General features: G+C 36.0%; 2 long non-coding RNA genes across 2 annotated transcripts; both read left to right on the top strand.

Annotated features, from left to right (window-relative positions):
* The first annotated feature begins 6,970 nt into the window (after positions 1-6,970).
* Positions 6,971-8,560, top strand: LOC130589759 (uncharacterized). Its single transcript, XR_008967402.1, has 2 exons — positions 6,971-7,700; positions 8,372-8,560. It is a non-coding gene; the product is annotated as an uncharacterized LOC130589759 (long non-coding RNA).
* A 6,993-nt stretch (positions 8,561-15,553) lies between these two features.
* Positions 15,554-16,645, top strand: LOC130589620 (uncharacterized). Its single transcript, XR_008967167.1, has 2 exons — positions 15,554-15,791; positions 16,457-16,645. It is a non-coding gene; the product is annotated as an uncharacterized LOC130589620 (long non-coding RNA).
* Positions 16,646-19,713: the final 3,068 nt, after the last annotated feature.

Genomic DNA, 19,713 nt, shown 5'->3' with positions numbered 1-19,713 from the left:
GTGAATCATAGCACCAAGGTGTAGAAGATCAACATGATGCTATGAATCTTCTAGTCATCAATCTGTCTCATCTAAAGCACATCGACCTAGCATAACACTTGATAGAGCTAGAAGAGTTGGTGTGGGACCTCCAAGGAGGTATGGCTTTGAGGATATGGTTGCTTATGCATTACAGGTGGCTGAAGGGGCGGAGTTGGACACTCATGAGCCATCTACCTATAAAGAAGTTGTTTCAGGTAGTGAGTCTGCTCAATGGCTCGCTGCAATGGGAGATGAGATGGAGTCTGATCTGGATAGAAATCAGACTTGGGAGCTACTTAAACGTCATAAGGAGAGAAAGATTGTCACATGCAAATGCGTTTTCAAGAAGAATGAAGGGACCTCACCTTCTGAGGGGGTCACGTATAAAGCTCGGGTTGTTGCAAGAGGTTTCACGCAAAGGAAATGAGTTGATTATAATGAACTTTTCTCACCAGTGGTCAGACACACTTCTATTAGGGTGTTACTAGCGATAGTTACACATCAGAATCTTGAACTTGAGCAACTAGATGTGAAAACAACTTTCCTACATGGGGGGTTAGAAGAGGATATTTATATGACTCAACCATATGGGTTCTAAGTTCCTGAAAAAAGAAGACTATGTTGTCATGTTAAAGAAGTCCTTGTATGGGCTAAAGCAGTCTCCTAGACAGTGGTACAAAAGGTTTGGTAGTTATATGATTGAGTTGGGCTACAACATGAGTTTGTATGATTGTTATGTATATCACAACAAGCTGGATGATAGATCAATGATTTATCTAGTCATGTATGTAGATGATATGCTCATAGCTGCAAAGTCCAAGTCTGATATTCAGAGGTCGAAGGGTCTTCTCAGTGCTGAGTTTGAGATGAAGGATTTGGGTGCTGCAAAAAAGATTTTAGGGATGGAGATTTATATAGGAAAAGAAATTACAGAAAGCTTTTCTTGTCAGAGAAAGGTTACATTTAGAAGATTTTGTTAAGGTTTGGCATGTCAGCAGTTAAGCCTATAGATACTCCAAGTGCATCCAATAGTCATTTGTTTGTTGCCTTTGCACCTAAGTCTGCTGAGGAGAAGGAATAAATGAGTCGGGTTTCTTATGCCAATGGAGCTTGATGTATGCCATGGTTTACACTAGGTCGAATCTTAAACATGCAGTCAGTATTGTTAGTAGGTTCATGGATGATCCTGGTAAGGAGCGTTGGCAGGCAGTCAAGAGGATTGTTCGTCACGTTAGAGGTACGTTTGATGTTGGTCGCATTTATGGGAATGATACTCAATGTTTAGTTACTGGTTATTCTGATTTTGATTATGCTAGAGATGTTAACAGTAGAAGGTCTATGACTAATTATGTATTTACTCTTGGTGGTTCTGTTGTTAGTTGGAAGACAACTTTGCAGGCTATAGTTGCTTTGTCTACTACTGAGACAGAGTACATGGCGTTGACAAAGATGTTAAAGAGGGAATATGGTTAAAAGGGCTAGTTAGTGATTGTGGTTTACATCATGATCAGGCTACTGTAAGTCGTGACAGTGCAATATGCTTAGCTAATGATCAAGTCCATCATGAGAGGATTAAGCATGTTGATGTGAGATATCATTTTCTAAGGAGTGAAACAAGGGTTACAGGGAGAATCTGGGCGTTGTGATCAATGCATCTGTTAATCTAGTTATCTGGTTCATTGTGAGAGGATTCAGCTTAAGGTGGAGATTTGTAAGATAATGCCTTGAATCGGTTTAAGTTCATCAAATTGGTGTTGTCGCAGGCTCACACAGTCAAGTCAGGCAGTGCCGCCCGACCGGGCGATGTCGAAGGTCTATGCTGGGGTTTGGAAGCAGGGAGCCAGATGGGATCGGGCGTAGTTACAGAAGACGACCGGTCGATGGTCGTCACGTGATCGGACCCGAGAGCATTCTGAGTTTAAAATAGGCCGCCCAACCAGACCGGATGGTGGTCAATTTGACGCGGGGTGATTTCCAAACCGAGTAATCTTGAAGTGATTTCATTGATCAATATTTATAGGGTTTACAAAATATAAATCCTAACTATGTTAGGAATAAAAAGATATAATAATTACATTAGCTACACCTTGATATTCTGCTTCAACACTTTACTGGGATAGTGTGACCTCACGCTTTGATGAACAAGAAATAAAGTTGTCCCTAAGAAAACAACAGTAGCCCAAGGTGAAACGACGTGTGTCAGGACACCCACCCCAATCAATCTCAGTGTAAACAATCAAATGCATAAAGGTGGAAGGATATCAATATAACCCATGATCAATAATACCTTGAATATAATGAAAGCAACATAGTGAGACTCCATGGTAAAACATCCCTACGACATCAAATCATCTGATTATGTCAGACGAACTTCCACGGATACCAGCACAAGGACCACTGGTCCAACATCTGAAAAAACCCATACTAACAATCGTAGATTCACGAACCAAGTTTTTCAGTTGGTAATTGTTCGAACATAAATCAATATCAGACTTGTAATTCCCCTCAAAAAAAAATATTAGACTTGTAATTTGCAAATCTTGGGGTGCTCCCATACACATTATGTTGCATATTAATTACACATTTTGCTTAAATAAATAATAAGTAAAATGTGCAAGTATAAAAAGTGTAAAAGAAATATAATGTGAAAGAGATATTTAATTTTACATGCTTCTAAAAACACTACAATAAAAGCTTTATAAGTTGTACACCTAAACTTCTTTTCGTTTTTCACATTAACAAACATCCAAATTCAATACAATTCCATGTGTTTGGATCCTCTAGAGTTCTAAAAAAACTCTACAAAGTAGAGTTGAATCCTGACCATATATTATAAAATCAAGGGCTCATGATTAATGAGAAAGAAACATATATGGGTAGGATATTCGGGGGAAAAATAGGGGAAATTGGATTAATGTATCAAATAGATTTTGTCACTAACTGCTAGATCATCCAATATATCATGTCTGATGTTTTCCACCGCCCTTTTGTCTTGAATTCATGAAATGGTGACCCATGTTTTGTTCCTGTCCCGCAAAATAACAATTACAATTATTTTCTGCAGGGTGCGAGGGAAATAGAAAATGATGATATTGGCAAAAACTTGCATGAATAACCCAATTTTCTTGCATATTACCACCGGATTAGATTAATCAATTTTTTTGACATAGAAAAGGTTTGCATAATCAAAATTCGAATTACAATATAGAGCTATGAGTCTATGACAACCAAACAAGAAACATAGCGCAGACTAATTAACACTAAAGCGAGCCTATCTAGTTAGTGGCGGATTCAGTGGATTCAGTGTGGGTTCAACTGATCCCCATAGATCCGGGACAAAAAAAGAGAAATTGGGAAAAATAAATATATAAAACGTAACACATTATATCAATTAGGGCCTTAACGGCCCGTTTGGTAGTTGGTCATAAATGGTGGTAATGAGAATGAATTTGTGTGTAAATTTGTGAAAAATATCATTGTCCATTACCATGATAATGCTAATTTATCCTAAAGTGTCCACTTTCTTCTTGAATTTTCATTCCTATCCAATACCACCTTGTAGAGTGGTAATGAGTGGTAATGAAAATTGCTTCCCCTTGGAGACAAAAACACAAGTTTAGGGGTGAGATTGCTTGTCCATGGAGAAAAAATGCCTCCCCATGGAGATTTTAAGGGTACTTCCATAATAAAATTACACTTAAAATTCATTCCCATTACCGCAATTTATTAACGACTACCAAACGGGCCGTTAGGGGTGTTGTAGCTCAACGGTAAGGCATGTATATTACTATTTGTTCTTCCGCTCAATAGTCACATGTTTGAGTCTCGCAATGTGTTTCTTCTCTTTCTCTGTTTGTCCTCCCCTTTAGGCTTACAACTTACTGCATTATTCTATTATCCTTGGCCTTTCTTTTATTTCTTTTTTTAACCTCCTTTTATTTTTTAAGCTCTCTTATTTTATATAAATCTCTCCCTTCCACCAAGTAGAGATATAGTAAAAGGTAATGAATTTGGTTAATTTCCATTATCTTTTGTTTACATCATACTTGTGCTAGCTAGATGTCAAAGTTTCATATTTTGTTATACATATACGTGTATATATATGGTTTTAACTTTTAACACTTAATTGATAAGTTAATTCAATGAAAAAATTCTTAATAGTTAATACCCAATTTGTAGTTTGTATAACTCTGTAGCTTATTAAAAAATTGATAGTGTTCCATTACTACAAAAAATTAATTACCATATTTTTTTTGTAATGACGTAATCAAGAACGAAAGTCTACCTAAGTATAATTGTTGAAAGTTTAATTTTTTTTTTCCTTTTCTTTAAAAGATTGTAACTCCAATTAAAAAAATTTAATTTGAAATTTATATTAAAATTATTCCGAACCTACATGGCCCAATTTCTGGATCCGCCATTGTATCCAGTTTTTCCCCTATAAGAAAAACTAGCAGCTTGTTACTTTAACCATTCAAATAACTCTTTTGGGCGATATATATATGGTGGAGTTGGGTTATATGTCGTGCTAAAAAACCTGATATAGTGAGATAGAGTATGTTGTGAGATACTAACCTCATACGATTTTCAAAAATAGATTGCCACATTCAATCTTGTAGAACCACAAGTTCAAAAGAAGATAAATCTCAAGATTGTTGAAAAGAGAAATTTTCCTAGGATTCTACAAATTTTACATATTAACCATTTTAAAATACGTTTTATTTTAACCTTAAAAAAACCAGGGGTGGGGAATCTATACCTGTAACACCCCGATAATTCTCTCTTTCTAGAAAATACTTTTATAACAAATCTAGAGAATTACCCAGGCATTATCGCCCGTGTGATAACGTTTCGGCTTACTCAGAATTTTGCAGCGGAAAACAATTTACTAAAATAAAATCAACTTTATTGAACTTATGAAATAAATGACAACTGTTTGGAAACTAAAGCACACCAACTAAAAACCTCAAACTTAAGTAAAGATGTCCCTACGAAAACAACTTAAACTATGCTAAGTATAAGCCTCTCCATTCCAGATTCCCAATGTGATGCATCTGCGAACCTGTAATGTCAATGCAATACTGACTCTGCTCACCAGAAGGATCATCACAGGATCAATAGGCAAAGCCATGATCACACACACAAACAAGCACGTAATCAGCGAAGCTGAGTACTACATATCAGACATAAATAATCCTAAGCATGATACTACAACATAACTTGTAGAAATAAATAATAATAAGCATATAACAAACTGCAGATGACTCTTACTGAACTAGACTCTAAACTTTTATTTCTTCTTTAAATGGAATAGTTATGGGACGAGTTGTCTATACTGAAGTAGGAGATATGGGAGCTACCACATATTCCAATTGACCTGCGATATCGAGGATCCTTTGAGCTAAAGAGGAAAGGTGATCAATCCAATCCTAGGAAAATACATATCACGCCGGACTATGTATCCCAACCCTTAGTGTCCAACTCTAGACGTGCACCAGTATAAAGTCTATAACCTACTCTCGTTTTGTAATATCCCGTATTTAAATGATACAAATTGTCGGGTTAATTATAAATTAAATCTTTTCAAACTAACAAAAACAAGAATTTTAGGTATTAAAATGTATAATGAGCTATTTTAAGTTTCCTTTATTTAATCTAACTTGTGGACAATAAAACAAGTATATACTTAAGAAAAAATAGAAATTACAAAAATGCCCCTATGAATCTAACTCTAGCCCATCTTCTTCCTTCCTCCATTTTCTTTCTCTGGCAAATTTTTTTAGTAGTGTTCACACATGAAATCAAACCCTTTAACTCTATCTTCTCCATTAGTCAATGAAGTTGTTACAATATCTCATAAAATCCGGGAAGAAGCCCCCAAACTGTGAATTCTCAACCTTCTTCCATTAATGTATCTTGACCCCAAATTCATATTTTTCACATGATAAACTGAACAGCAAGGCAATGGCAACCTCCAACAAGTTCTATAAATACTGATTGATTCCCAAGTTTTGCCAACACAAACAAAACCAAAAATCAGAATTTTGTTAGCCAAAATTACCACTGCTTTCCTCCTCTGTTTTTGGGTGAGCTAACACCGCACCCCCACCAAACCATTACTTCACCACCCTCGTCTACTGCCGCTTTCCCCTGCCACCGCCCGCGCCACCCAGTCTAGCCCCTGCTTAGCGTGTGTTTAACTCTCACGCTCGCACTCCCTCCTCCTCACGTTACACTAACACTCCCTCTTCGACCAACCTACGCTGCGGTCTGCACCACCACGACACCACCACCACCTATTTTACCATCGAGAACCACGAGAAGGACGCTACCCAGCCACCGCCACTACCCAGCCAACCACCGAACACCCACACGCACTCCCTTTCTCTCTCCTCGGCCCACCTGCGTCGAGCCTCCACCACGAACGAAACCACCTTCGCGGCTCCGCCACTTCGACCCTCAGCCAGTGCCGCGTTGCATTCTCCATTTCCGGCGAAGCACTGCTGTCGCACGTCCTCTGCCGCAAGGTTCTGTTTCCTTTCATTTCTCTCTTGATATAATTCTGCTTTACTAGTTTAATGATGATTTGTGGGCTCATTTAATATATGAGCCTGATTATTGATATATGGGCCTAAAATATGACAAACATATTAAGATGTAATCTAGATAAACTAATGCATCCTAAGGTCTAACTATTATATCATAAATCCATGTACAAACTTGTTAAAAGTAATCAACCTATATATATTACTATTCTAATTCTTCAACTCTAACGTTAGTCATAAAAACTTGATCTAATTTATTGTCATGTGAACAAGATAAATTAATTACTATAAAATTTGACTTAATTTACATACATACGGAAACTCGTAACTCATACATATCCACTAAATCTGGGTAAGCATACGTTACTGATAATCAAAATAAGTTCTAATGTGAGTTAGATGTACGAAAATAAAACGATTATTTTAAATGAAGGAGGTTATGATAATAATATGACTTCATGTAATTTCTCAATAAGTAATGTAGGCAAAGACATATAAAAAAATATATAGGAGATAAGTCTTAAGGATTAAGATAATTATTAATATTGTTTAATAATTGAACTTGATTAGTGATTTTGGGCCTAATGTACCTAACCATATTTTACTAAAAACAATTCACGTAAGTTTATGAAATGTTGATGCTAGTACCTATTGACTACCCATTTATATTATTGGAAGTAATACGTAAAATTACAACTAGTTACTAATTTACTACAATGTTAAATGTAAAATCTAAGTAATATGACTTAGCTTAATTAATTGGCAAGTTGGGTGAAACAAGTTTAGCAAATATAATACTAGGTAATCTTATCCTTTATTTTATTAAAGTTCATATTATTAACCTTAATCTATCAATATTTAAATATGACAAGTTTTTATAAAAGCTAATACAATAGTAATAATAATAGTAATAATTATTTAAGTAATAAGACGGTACTTATAAAGTTTAGTAAATAAGTGAATATACATAGTTCCGCAATTATTATGGTTAACGAGTCAACCTTATAACTATAATAATAACATATGAGGAATGTTACGATATTAATCGTCTCGTTATCAATTATTGGTTAGATTAAGGAAAAAGGGATATTACAAGCCTCCCCCGACTATCAAAGTTACTAAGCAGGATTTGAGGTAACGTCTACTGCTAACACCCGCATTCCCTTTCTAAATATCTGTTTTATGATGATATTTATAATGTTTATGTTAAATGTATGCTTTTATGGATTGCGGGATATGAAATACTTTTTATAAACATGATATTTCATGACGTTACGTAATTTATTATGACTTTCGAAAGATTAAAGAATATGAGTTCATGATGATTGTGAAGTATAATGTATAAATAAAAAGAAATGAAACATGATAAACAAAAGTGAAAGATGGTTCTTGGCAGTACGATGTTATGTTGGTCGTGCACGTACCGTTCTATTCTATGGCGGAAACGCCACCTTCTGGTTAGGGGCAATTGTCCCTGGTGGCACCGCACTATGCATGGCTTTATGCCACCTTCTGGTTAGGGACATTGTCCCTGGTGGCTATTGCCCTATGATTATGATGATGATGATGATGATGGGAGACGTCCCTGTATGTTATACTCGCCAAGTTACCAATAAGATAATTATGATGATGATTATGATATGAAGATAATAATGAATTTATGTTTACATAAAATGTTTATGAAATGTTTTTACTCTATTCTCTCTCCTCCCTGTTTGCAACTAAAATGAATTGAAATGAATTTACGATGTTAGAGTAGTATGTTACTGGGCCTCGGCTCATGACGTTTTGCTTTTCTGTTTTAGGTAATGACGGGGATGACGGAATGGCGTAGCAGTGAGGAATAATTACTACTTAAATTATGCAGACTCTTATTAATATGTATTCTAAGCTTGAGAACATTAGTTTATGAACCTTAATTATGTTTCACCTAGTTATTTACGCATTTCTAAGTTAGTTATGAAGTTTAATATTTATAAAGTTACGTTCTTTAACGAACTTATGTTGCCTTGTATTTTCCAAAAGGAAAGTACGGCAGTAACGCACCGACTAAGTTAAAGTCTTCCGCTGCTAAGTAAGAGCTAATTAATGAATTAACGATGCTTAGGAGTCGGGGCGTTACAGAATGGTATCAGAGCCAATGGTTCCGAAACCTTAAGTAAAACCTTAAGGTTTTACGTATTTCAATTAAGAACTAAAATGGTTTAGGATAATACTTTAGCTAACATGAGATAATAAAATAAATAAATAAATAAATAAAATAAAATGGTTGTAGATAAATAAGGAAATCAATAATGAATATGAGTGTGAGAGATAGGACGGGAATGGGAAACTTTTACGCTACTTTAACGCTGTTGACAGAGTATGTTGCTGGCAATGAGTATGTCATAAACGTAAAATATTTTATGTGTTAGACATGGCCTCAAGCGAAAGTGACCCTATTAATGGAGGAAACGCAAACCACGAATCCGAGGTCACGCTCGAAGAAATGAGGGCAAGGATTGACGCATTGCGTAGCGACCCTGTTTTTGGAGATGCCACCGGAGATGCTAGTGATAACCGAATGGATTTAATGAGGCTGATGATGATGGAGCTTTTACAAGGAAATCGACAAAGGCCTAGAACTGAACAAGAAGAGTGCTCAAACATGTTCAAGAGGTTCTCGGCTCATAAGCCCCCAACTTATGATGGAAAGCCAGACCCCACTGAGTTTGAAGAATGGCTCAACGGCATGGAAAAATTGTTCGATGCACCCAGTGCCCCGATAAGTGGAAAGTTAACTTTGCAGTCTTTTATCTGAAAGGACAAGCCGATCTCTGGTGGAAAACTGCCAAGGAAATGCAACAGCAACCTGGATTCGGATGGGAACATCTAAAGGAGGCCATGCGCAACCAGTTTTATCCTCAGTCATTGCAACTCCAAATGGAGTCGGAGTTTATTCATTTGAAACAGAGGAATATGACAGTCTTGGAATACGCGTGAAATTCAATGAACTTGCTCGATTCGCTCCAGACTTGGTTTCCACTGATCGTCAACGGATGAATCGTTTCGAAGGAGGTCTAAACGTTGACCTTCAGGAGAAACTAGCAGACATATGAGCAAATCCTATCAGGAATTGTATGATAGGGCCATCAATGTCGAACGCAAGACGAAACTTAGAAAGGAGGTGTTTGAGAATGGTAAGAGGAAAGGAAAACCTCAAGAAGGCCAATCAAGCAACAGTTTCAACAAGAAGTTGAATACTGGTCACATGGAGGAAATCGTAATCAAAGACAAGTTCCTCGGTGCAACAAGTGTAACAAGCAAGGCCATTGGGCAAGGGACTGTCGTAAAGGCACGACCAATGTTATCGATGTGGTAAACAAGGCCATATAGTGAAAGATTGTCCTGTTCAAGAACAACGAGGCCACAAGTGAACAACCATGGCTTCACAAGAATCAAGGGAATGGACAAACTCCACTTATAGCGGCAATGCGAACAACAATCGTAATCCTCCGAGAGGACCTCCACAAGCTGGGAGAGTGTTCATGATGCAAAGAGAAGAAGCTGAAGCTGATGATACCGTCATCACTGGTACTTTCCTTCCACTCTATACCCGGTTGTGTTCTTTTTGATTCTGGAGCTTCACATTCATTTATATCTACTGCATTTTCTAGAACTTTGAATGCAAAACCATGCCCTAAATTCTCTGCCATGTCAGTTTCCATCCCAAATGGTGAATCTATCTCATGTGATGTCATGTATAGAAACTGCCCTATCCTTATAGGAGGCTATGAGTTCCTAGTTGACCTAGTTCAATTTGAATTAACCGACTTTGATGTGATATTGGGAATGGATTGGTTATCCAAGTACCAAGCCGACATTAATTGCCTTAACCATGAGATAACCCTTAGAAGACCTGATGGGTGCAAGGTTTCTTATCGAAGAAGAAAAGCCAAACCCGTATTATCTCAACCTCAAAAGTATTCAAACTACTTGCGAAGGGTTGTTACGGATACCTTTGCAATGTAATAGACCTAACAAAACCTGAAGACTCTTTGTCCGATATCCCTATAGTAAAAGAGTACCCTGACGTGTTTCCAGAAGACATACCTGGTATGCCTCCGCAAAGAGAAATAGACTTTAGCATCGACCTTATTCCGGGAGCTGCCCCTATCTCGAAGGCACCATATAGAATGGCACCAGCTGAACTGCAAGAATTGAAGAAGCAACTAGATGAATGCTCGAGAAAGGGTACATCCGACCCAGTGTTTCACCCTGGGGTGCACCAGTCTTGTTTGTAAAGAAGAAAGATGGAAGTATGAGGTTGTGCATCGATTATCGAGAGTTAAATAAGATTACCATCAAAAATAGATATCCCTTACCCGCATCGACGATCTTTTCGATCAGCTGCGAGGTGCAACCATTTTCTCCAAGATAGATTTGAGGTCTGGATATCATCAACTTCGCATTAAGCCAGAAGATATCTCAAAAACCGCCTTCAGAACTCGATACGGCCATTATGAATTCACGGTGATGCCCTTTGGGTTAACCAATGCCCCAGCCGTTTTCATGGACTTGATGAACCGAGTTTTCAAGCCCTACCTTGATAAATTCGTTGTTGTATTCATCGATGATATCTTGGTATTTTCAAGAAACTCAAGTGAGCACGAAGAACACTTGAGAAAGGTGTTGGAAATACTAAGAGAAAGAAAGTTGTATGCGAAGCTGAAGAAATGTGAGTTTTGGTTGAAAGAAGTTGCCTTTCTAGGGCACATCATTTCTGAGAATGGAGTCTCCGTTGATCCTCAGAAAATAAAAGCCATAATGGAGTGGCCTAGACCCACCAATGTCCCCGAAATTCGAAGTTTTATGGGTTTAGCTGGATACTACCGAAGATTCGTCCAAGACTTCTCAAAGATAGCTATGCCTATAACGCGATTGGTGAAGAAGTCGGTCAAGTTTGAATGGAGCGATGAATGTGAAGAAGCTTTTCAGGAGTTAAAGAAACGCCTTACCTCTGCCCCAATTCTAACCCTTCCTTCTGGTACAGATGGCTTTGTAGTGTATAGTGATGCCTCCAAGCATGGATTAGGATGCGTGCTGATGCAAAACGAGAAGGTTATAGCATATGCTTCTCGACAACTCAAACCGCATGAACAAAATTACCCAACCCATGATCTTGAACTAGCCGCTGTCGTATTTGCCCTGAAAATCTGGCGACACTATTTGTATGGTGTTCCGTGCAAAATCTTTACCGACCATAAAAGCCTCAAATACATCTTTACCCAAAAAGAGTTGAACTTAAGACAACGTAGGTGGCTAGAACTCCTAAAAGACTACGACCTTGACATTCAATATCATCCTGGAAAAGCAAATGTTGTAGCTGATGCCCTAAGTCGAAAAGCTCACCTAAACACAACCGTGACCCTACCAAAAGCTATAAAAGATGATCTTTGGAAAATGAAAGTGGAGATCATTCAGAGAAAAGAAGGTGCGTACTTGAATGCATTGGAGTTGAGGCCAACATTGTTGGGAGACATAAAGGAGGCACAAGATGGAGACCCAGAGTTAGAGAAAATAAAGAATGATGTGAAACAAGGGAAGTCGCCAGGATTTGTGATCCAAGAGGATGGTACATTGAGATTTCAAGGAAGGTTATGTGTCCCCAATAAGGAGACATTAAAGAAGAGGATTTTAGAAGAAGCTCATAATAGTCCTTTCTCAATCCACCCGGAGGAAACAAGTTATACAAAGATTTGAAACAGACATTCTGGTGGAGCAACATGAAGCAAGAAGTCGCTGAATTTGTGGCAAGATGCTTGACTTGTCAAAAGGTCAAGATAGAGCACCAAAGACCTGCAGGGCTCCTACAACCTTTGATGTCCCTACTTGGAAGTGGGATTCGATCTCCATGGATTTCATAATGGGACTACCACCGTCAACTCGAGGCATGAACTCTATCTGGGTGATTGTGGATAGATTGACGAAATCCGCGCATTTCTTAGCTATAAGAAATAATTGGAGCTTAGACAAGCTAGCTGAGTTGTATATGAACACATTGTCAGGCTACATGGAGTTCCGAGTTCAATCGTATCTGATCGAGACTCAAGATTCCAGGCAAAGTTTTGGAAAGAATTGCAAAAAGCTCTTGGCACTAGACTCGACTTCAGTACAGCCTTCCACCCAGCAACTGATGGTCAGACGGAACGGACGATCAGACCCTGGAAGATATGTTAAGAGCATGCATGTTAGATTTTCAAGGAAGTTGGGAGAAGTACTTGCCACTGGTAGAATTTTCTTACAATAACAGCTACCAAGCTAGCATCAAAATGGCCCCATATGAAGCACTCTATGGAAGAAGATGTAGAACACCCCTTTGTTGGAGTGATATTGACGAAGCTCGAATGATCGGACCCGACTTGATACAAGAAACGACAGAAAAAGTACGATTAATTCAGACCAGGATCAAGACTGCACAGAATCGACAGAAGATATGCAGACCGACGAAGGAGACCACTAGAGTTTATAGTGGGTGATCATGTTTTTCTGAAAGTCTCACCTACTAAAGGTGTCATGCGATTTGGTCAATCTGGTAAGCTTAGTCCAAGGTATATCGGCCCATATGAGATTCTCGAGCGAGTGAATGACGTGGCTTATCGACTGGCACTACCGACAGACCTAGATAAGGTGCATAATGTCTTCCATATATCGATGTTAAGAAAGTACATACCTGATCCAAGCCATGTGATTAGGCATGAACCTTTACAACTGAGGAACGACTTGACTTACGAAGAAAAACCGATTGAAATCCTTGACCGTAGGGAAAAGCAGCTCAGAAACAAAGTAATTCCCATGGTAAAAGTTTTATGGGCCAACCATTCGTCGACTGAAGCAACTTGGGAAGTTGAAGATCAAATAAAAGCGAAATACCCTCATCTATTTGCTTAGATTATTATGTATGTTTATCATGTCTGATCTGCATATGTTATCTAAAGTATGAATATGTTTACGTTCACTAATAATGATTTTTGATATGAACTGTATGACCTTATTTTGACTTACTAAGTTTCGAGGACGAAACTTTTTCTAAGGGGGTGAGGATGTAATATCCCGTATTTAAATGATACAAATTGTCGGGTTAATTATAAATTAAATCTTTTCAAACTAACAAAAACAAGAATTTTAGGTATTAAAATGTATAATGAGCTATTTTAAGTTTCCTTTATTTAATCTAACTTGTGGACAATAAAACAAGTATATACTTAATAAAAAATAGAAATTACAAAAATGCCCCTATGAATCTAACTCTAGCCCATCTTCTTCCTTCCTCCATTTTCTTTCTCTGGCAAATTTTTTTAGTAGTGTTCACACATGAAATCAAACCCTTTAACTCTATCTTCTCCATTAGTCAATGAAGTTGTTACAATATCTCATAAAATCCGGGAAGAAGCCCCCAAACTTTGAATTCTCAACCTTCTTCCATTAATGTATCTTGACCCCAAATTCATATTTTTCACATGATAAACTGAACAGCAAGGCAATGGCAACCTCCAACAAGTTCTTAAATACTGATTGATTCCCAAGTTTTACCAACACAACAAAACCAAAAATCAGAATTTTGTTAGCCAAAATTACCACTGCTTTCCTCCTCTGTTTTTGGGTGAGCTAACACCGCACCCCCACCAAACCATTACTTCACCACCCTCGTCTACTGCCGCTTTCCCCTGCCACCGCCCGCGCCACCCAGTCTAGCCCCTGCTTAGCGTGTGTTTAACTCTCACGCTCGCACTCCCTCCTCCTCACGTTACACTAACACTCCCTCTTCGACCAACCTACGCTGCGGTCTGCACCACCACGACACACCACCACCTATTTTACCATCGAGAACCACGAGAAGGACGCTACCCAGCCACCGCCATACCCAGCCAACCACCGAACACCCACACGCACTCCCTTTCTCTCTCCTCGGCCCACCTGCGTCGAGCCTCCACCACGAACGAAACCACCTTCGCGGCTCGCCACTTCGACCCTCAGCCAGTGCCGCGTTGCATTCTCCATTTCCGGCGAAGCACTGCTGTCGCACGTCCTCTGCCGCAAGGTTCTGTTTCCTTTCATTTCTCTCTTGATATAATTCTGCTTTACTAGTTTAATGATGATTTGTGGGCTCATTTAATATATGAGCCTGATTATTGATATATGGGCCTAAAATATGACAAACATATTAAGATGTAATCTAGATAAACTAATGCATCCTAAGGTCTAACTATTATATCATAAATCCATGTACAAACTTGTTAAAAGTAATCAACCTATATATATTACTATTCTAATTCTTCAACTCTAACGTTAGTCATAAAAACTTGATCTAAATTATTGTCATGTGAACAAGATAAATTAATTACTATAAAATTTGACTTAATTTACATACATACGGAAACTCGTAACTCATACATATCCACTAAATCATGGGTAAGCATACTTTACTGATAATCAAAATAAGTTCTAATGTGAGTTAGATGTACGAAAATAAAACGATTATTTTAAATGAAGGAGGTTATGATAATAATATGACTTCATGTAATTTCTCAATAAGTAATGTAGGCAAAGACATAAAAAAAATATATAGGAGATAAGTCTTAAGGATTAAGATAATTATTAATATTGTTTAATAATTGAACTTGATTAGTGATTTTGGGCCTAATGTACCTAACCATATTTTACTAAAAACAATTCACGTAAGTTTATGAAATGTGGATACTAGTACTATTGACTACCCATTTATATTATTGGAAGTAATACGTAAAATTACAACTAGTTACTATTTACTACAATGTTAAATGTAAAATCTAAGTAATATGACTTAGCTTAATTAATTGGCAAGTTGGGTGAAACAAGTTTAGCAAATATAATACTAGGTATCTTATCCTTTATTTATTAAGTTCTATTATTAACCTTAATCTATCAATATTTAAATATGACAAGTTTTTATAAAAGCTAATCAATAGTAATAATAATAGTAATAATTATTTAAGTAATAAGACGGTACTTATAAAGTTTAGTAAATAAGTGAATATACATAGTTCCGCAATTATTATGGTTAACGAGTCAACCTTATAACTATAATAATAACATATGAGGAATGTTACGATATTAATCGTCTCGTTATCAATTATTGGTTAGATTAAGGAAAAAGGGATATTACAAGCCTCCCCCGACTATCAAAGTTACTAAGCAGGATTTGAGGTAACGTCTACTGCTAACACCCGCATTCCCTTTCTAAATATCTGTTTTATGATGATATTTATAATGTTTATGTTAAATGTATGCTTTTATGGATTGCGGGATATGAAATACTTTTTATAACATGATATTTCATGACGTTACGTATATTTATGCTTTCGAAAGATTAAAGAATATGATTTCATGATGATTGTGAAGTATAATGTATAAATAAAAAGAAATGAAACATGATAAACAAAAGTGAAAGATGGTTCTTGGCAGTACGATGTTATGTTGGTCGTGCACGTACCGTTCTATTCTATGGCGGAAACGCCACCTTCTGGTTAGGGGCAATTGTCCCTGGTGGCACCGCACTATGCATGGCTTTATGCCACCTTCTGGTTAGGGACATTGTCCCTGGTGGCTATTGCCCTATGATTATGATGTGATGATGATGATGGGAGACGTCCCTGTATGTTATACTCGCCAAGTTACCAATAAGATAATTATGATGATGATTATGATATGAAGATAATAATGAATTTATGTTTACATAAAATGTTTATGAAATGTTTTTACTCTATTCTCTCTCCTCCCTGTTTGCAACTAAAATGAATTGAAATGAATTTACGATGTTAGATAGTATGTTACTGGGCCTCGGCTCATGACGTTTTGCTTTTCTGTTTTAGGTAATGACGGGGATGACGGAATGGCGTAGCAGTGAGGAATAATTACTACTTAAATTATGCAGACTCTTATTAATATGTATTCTAAGCTTGAGAACATTAGTTTATGAACCTTAATTATGTTTCACCTAGTTATTTACGCATTTCTAAGTTAGTTATGAAGTTTAATATTTATAAAGTTACGTTCTTTAACGAACTTAGTTGCCTTGTATTTTCCAAAAGGAAAGTACGGCAGTAACGCACCGACTAAGTTAAAGTCTTCCGCTGCTAAGTAAGAGCTAATTAATGAATTAACGATGCTTAGGAGTCGGGGCGTTACACGTTTCACTTTACGTTGCATTCATTTTTATACTTGTGTTGACACCAACCAAGCACATAACACTCACAACTAATAATCACATAAACATCATAAAATTCCTTTTTAATCTTAGAATCAACAAGTGTTCACAACTTATCATTCAAGACCCTTTAACTTCTTTTATTCTTTACTAACTTGCCTGTTGAACCTAGCCAACAGTAAACTGTACTTATATAGAGTATAACTCATACTTACCAAATAAGATCCACGGTTCTTATAAGATAAATAAATAATCTCAAAGAATCTATGTAACACATGATTCCAACTTACTTACATTAATTCACTCACGAATTAATACCAAAACTGAACTTATCTGCTTGCATCAAACTTCCATACAAACAGTCATACTCATAATATTCTTAGTTTACATGTAGCACACAAGGCAAAGTAACATGTAAAGCAATTTCAGTAAATCATATATATGAACAACAAGGTCCTATACATGATACTAATAAATAAAAACATCCCTAAGGCATGTTTCTAAACCATATAGCACGTAGACTATGTACGTACCTTGTGTAAACGAACGGTAGGCCACTTTTTCGTCTAAAAGTCCCCTACTATGAATTCTCCGCCTAGAAAATAAAATAACAAAGTAAATACTTGAACTAAAAATTACAGCAACTTTAAAAACGTCCCAAACCCTTTTAAACGTCTTTAAAATCGTTTTTATGTATTAAACTTTCTTATTTTTAATCCCTAGTATAGTACAACTATTCTAGTGATTAAAAATCATTAAAAACCTTAAAATACAACTTTCTGAAATTCCAGCATTTATAAAAATTTATAAACTTCTGAAAATATTTTAATGCATAAAAAATCATATTCTAATCAAAACTCATATTCATACTTTAAATATATAGTTTCTAGTGATTTAAAACCCTAAAAACATATCTTTCATAATAAAACGAAAATAATAAATCTGAAATTATTATTTTTATACATATGAAAACCGAAAATATATTCTTCATATAAAATAATAATTAAATCATAAACATGCTAAAAACAATAAAATAATGTAAAAATAATACTTTAATGGAATCTTAAGAAGAAGAAAAGAAAACAACCACAACAAGAGGAAGGCAAGCGCCGGACGCATGTGACAGCAGCAAGGAGGTGCGGCAGCAAGTCTTGGCTCAAGAAAATATTTGTGACGTTTCTTGTTCAACAAGAAACGTTACTTAGCGAAGAAGAAACGATCTTGAGAGAAAATATGAACTCACGCACAAAGAGAGAGGAGAGAGAGAGAGGAGAGAGAGAGGAGGAGGAAAATATGAATGGCGTGATGTATATAAAATAATTGTGTGGGATAAAATAATTGGGTTTTAGGATATTTACAAAAAGACTAATCCTTTTAGGTTTAGGAAAAGAGATAAGATTTAAAAAGATTTGATGACTAATAAGATGATCAACTTAGACTTTAATCATCAATAGACTCTTTTCCTTTTTATCCTTTTAGGAGTTTCGATTCCATTAAACTTCTTTTTAAATAAATACTTTTAATACTTAAAGCTTTTATTAAACATGCTTAATTAAAACTTTTCAATTTTATTAAGCTATGAAAATATTTTTAGTTGACTTTTAAAAATAGTCAACCCCTTTTTAAAAGTCAAATCATTTTCCAAACTCATTTGGGTTTAAATATAACTACATAAATATTTTAATATATTTATGAAAATCCTTTAAAAATATGGGGGATTACAATCTTATTGTTATTATTTTTTTTAGTAGTTTATTGAAAAATCAAACTTTTTTTTCTTATCATCATCATTATGTATATGTCTTTATTATTTCAAGACACTAATTATGTCTTGATATAATATGCTTATGTAATATTTTCTATGCTCTTTAAGAGTTCACTAGTTACTGGGCCTATACGATACCCCGAGTAATTTAAGAAGACTTTAAAGCTATATCGTTAGGGATTGATATTATTTTCACAACGGAAGTCGTATCTTAATGGTTGGATAATGACTTATGAAGTTAGATTAGTAAAGAGTCAAGACCTCTTATAAACATTACTTCACTTTGATGAGCAACAAAAGAATATATTAAGGAATTGTAACATGATACTACATAAGCATTTAACATGAATGAGGTTGACACATGACAAGCTACAAATTTCTCCACACAAGTTTTTGATATTGTTGACACATAAGCATTTAACAAAAGAGTAACTTTGATATTGATTTTTGTAGATAGTTTTATCTTCCCACTATGATATATATACATAAGTAAGCAATAACTTCTGTTAACTTTTTTGGTTTTGATTTTTCAACCAACTTTATATAGTCTCTATAATGGATAAATCTAGACAAGTGTGTAACTCTTAGACCGTTGACATTTTATAAGCTAATATATCTCATATCCAACTAGAGATATACTTCATAAATAAAATCATGCTACAGTTTTTCTTTCTTTTTTTTTTTTTTTTGGAAGAGGGGGTTGTTTGTAGTTGGGGGTTGGTCTGTATTTATATTCATAATTGAAGATATAGATATAGACGTATAGTTTTAAGTACACAAGGTTCAAATCCTAATATGATAGACATTTAGTTTAGGCATTGTTCAAAGTTCGAATTCTTAAATATCATTTTTAATTTTAGGATATTGTTCAAGGTTCGAATTCTCATCCCAATAATATGTTAGACATTTACTTCTGAACTGTTTAATCTTGTACCAAGCTTTGAACTGACTTGCTGGTAGGTTATTAGGAATTTTCTTTGAACCAAATATCTTTCTTAATAAATAAAAAAAGTCAGGAGGATGATATTTGATATCCTCATCATCTCTTGTGTTGTGTTATTGTAAGATCATAAAGTTGCATATGGTCCTGCTTTGGACGGCTCAGCCTTCAAATCTGAAGTCTTTATTTGGTTTTTCCTTGAGCCTTTAATTCACTT

Source organism: Beta vulgaris, chromosome 8 (genome assembly GCF_026745355.1).
Source record: "Beta vulgaris subsp. vulgaris cultivar EL10 chromosome 8, EL10.2, whole genome shotgun sequence".
Lineage (NCBI taxonomy): Eukaryota > Viridiplantae > Streptophyta > Magnoliopsida > Caryophyllales > Amaranthaceae > Beta > Beta vulgaris.
Note: the sequence above shows the minus strand (reverse complement) of the source record. Positions and strands in the feature narration are given on the sequence as shown.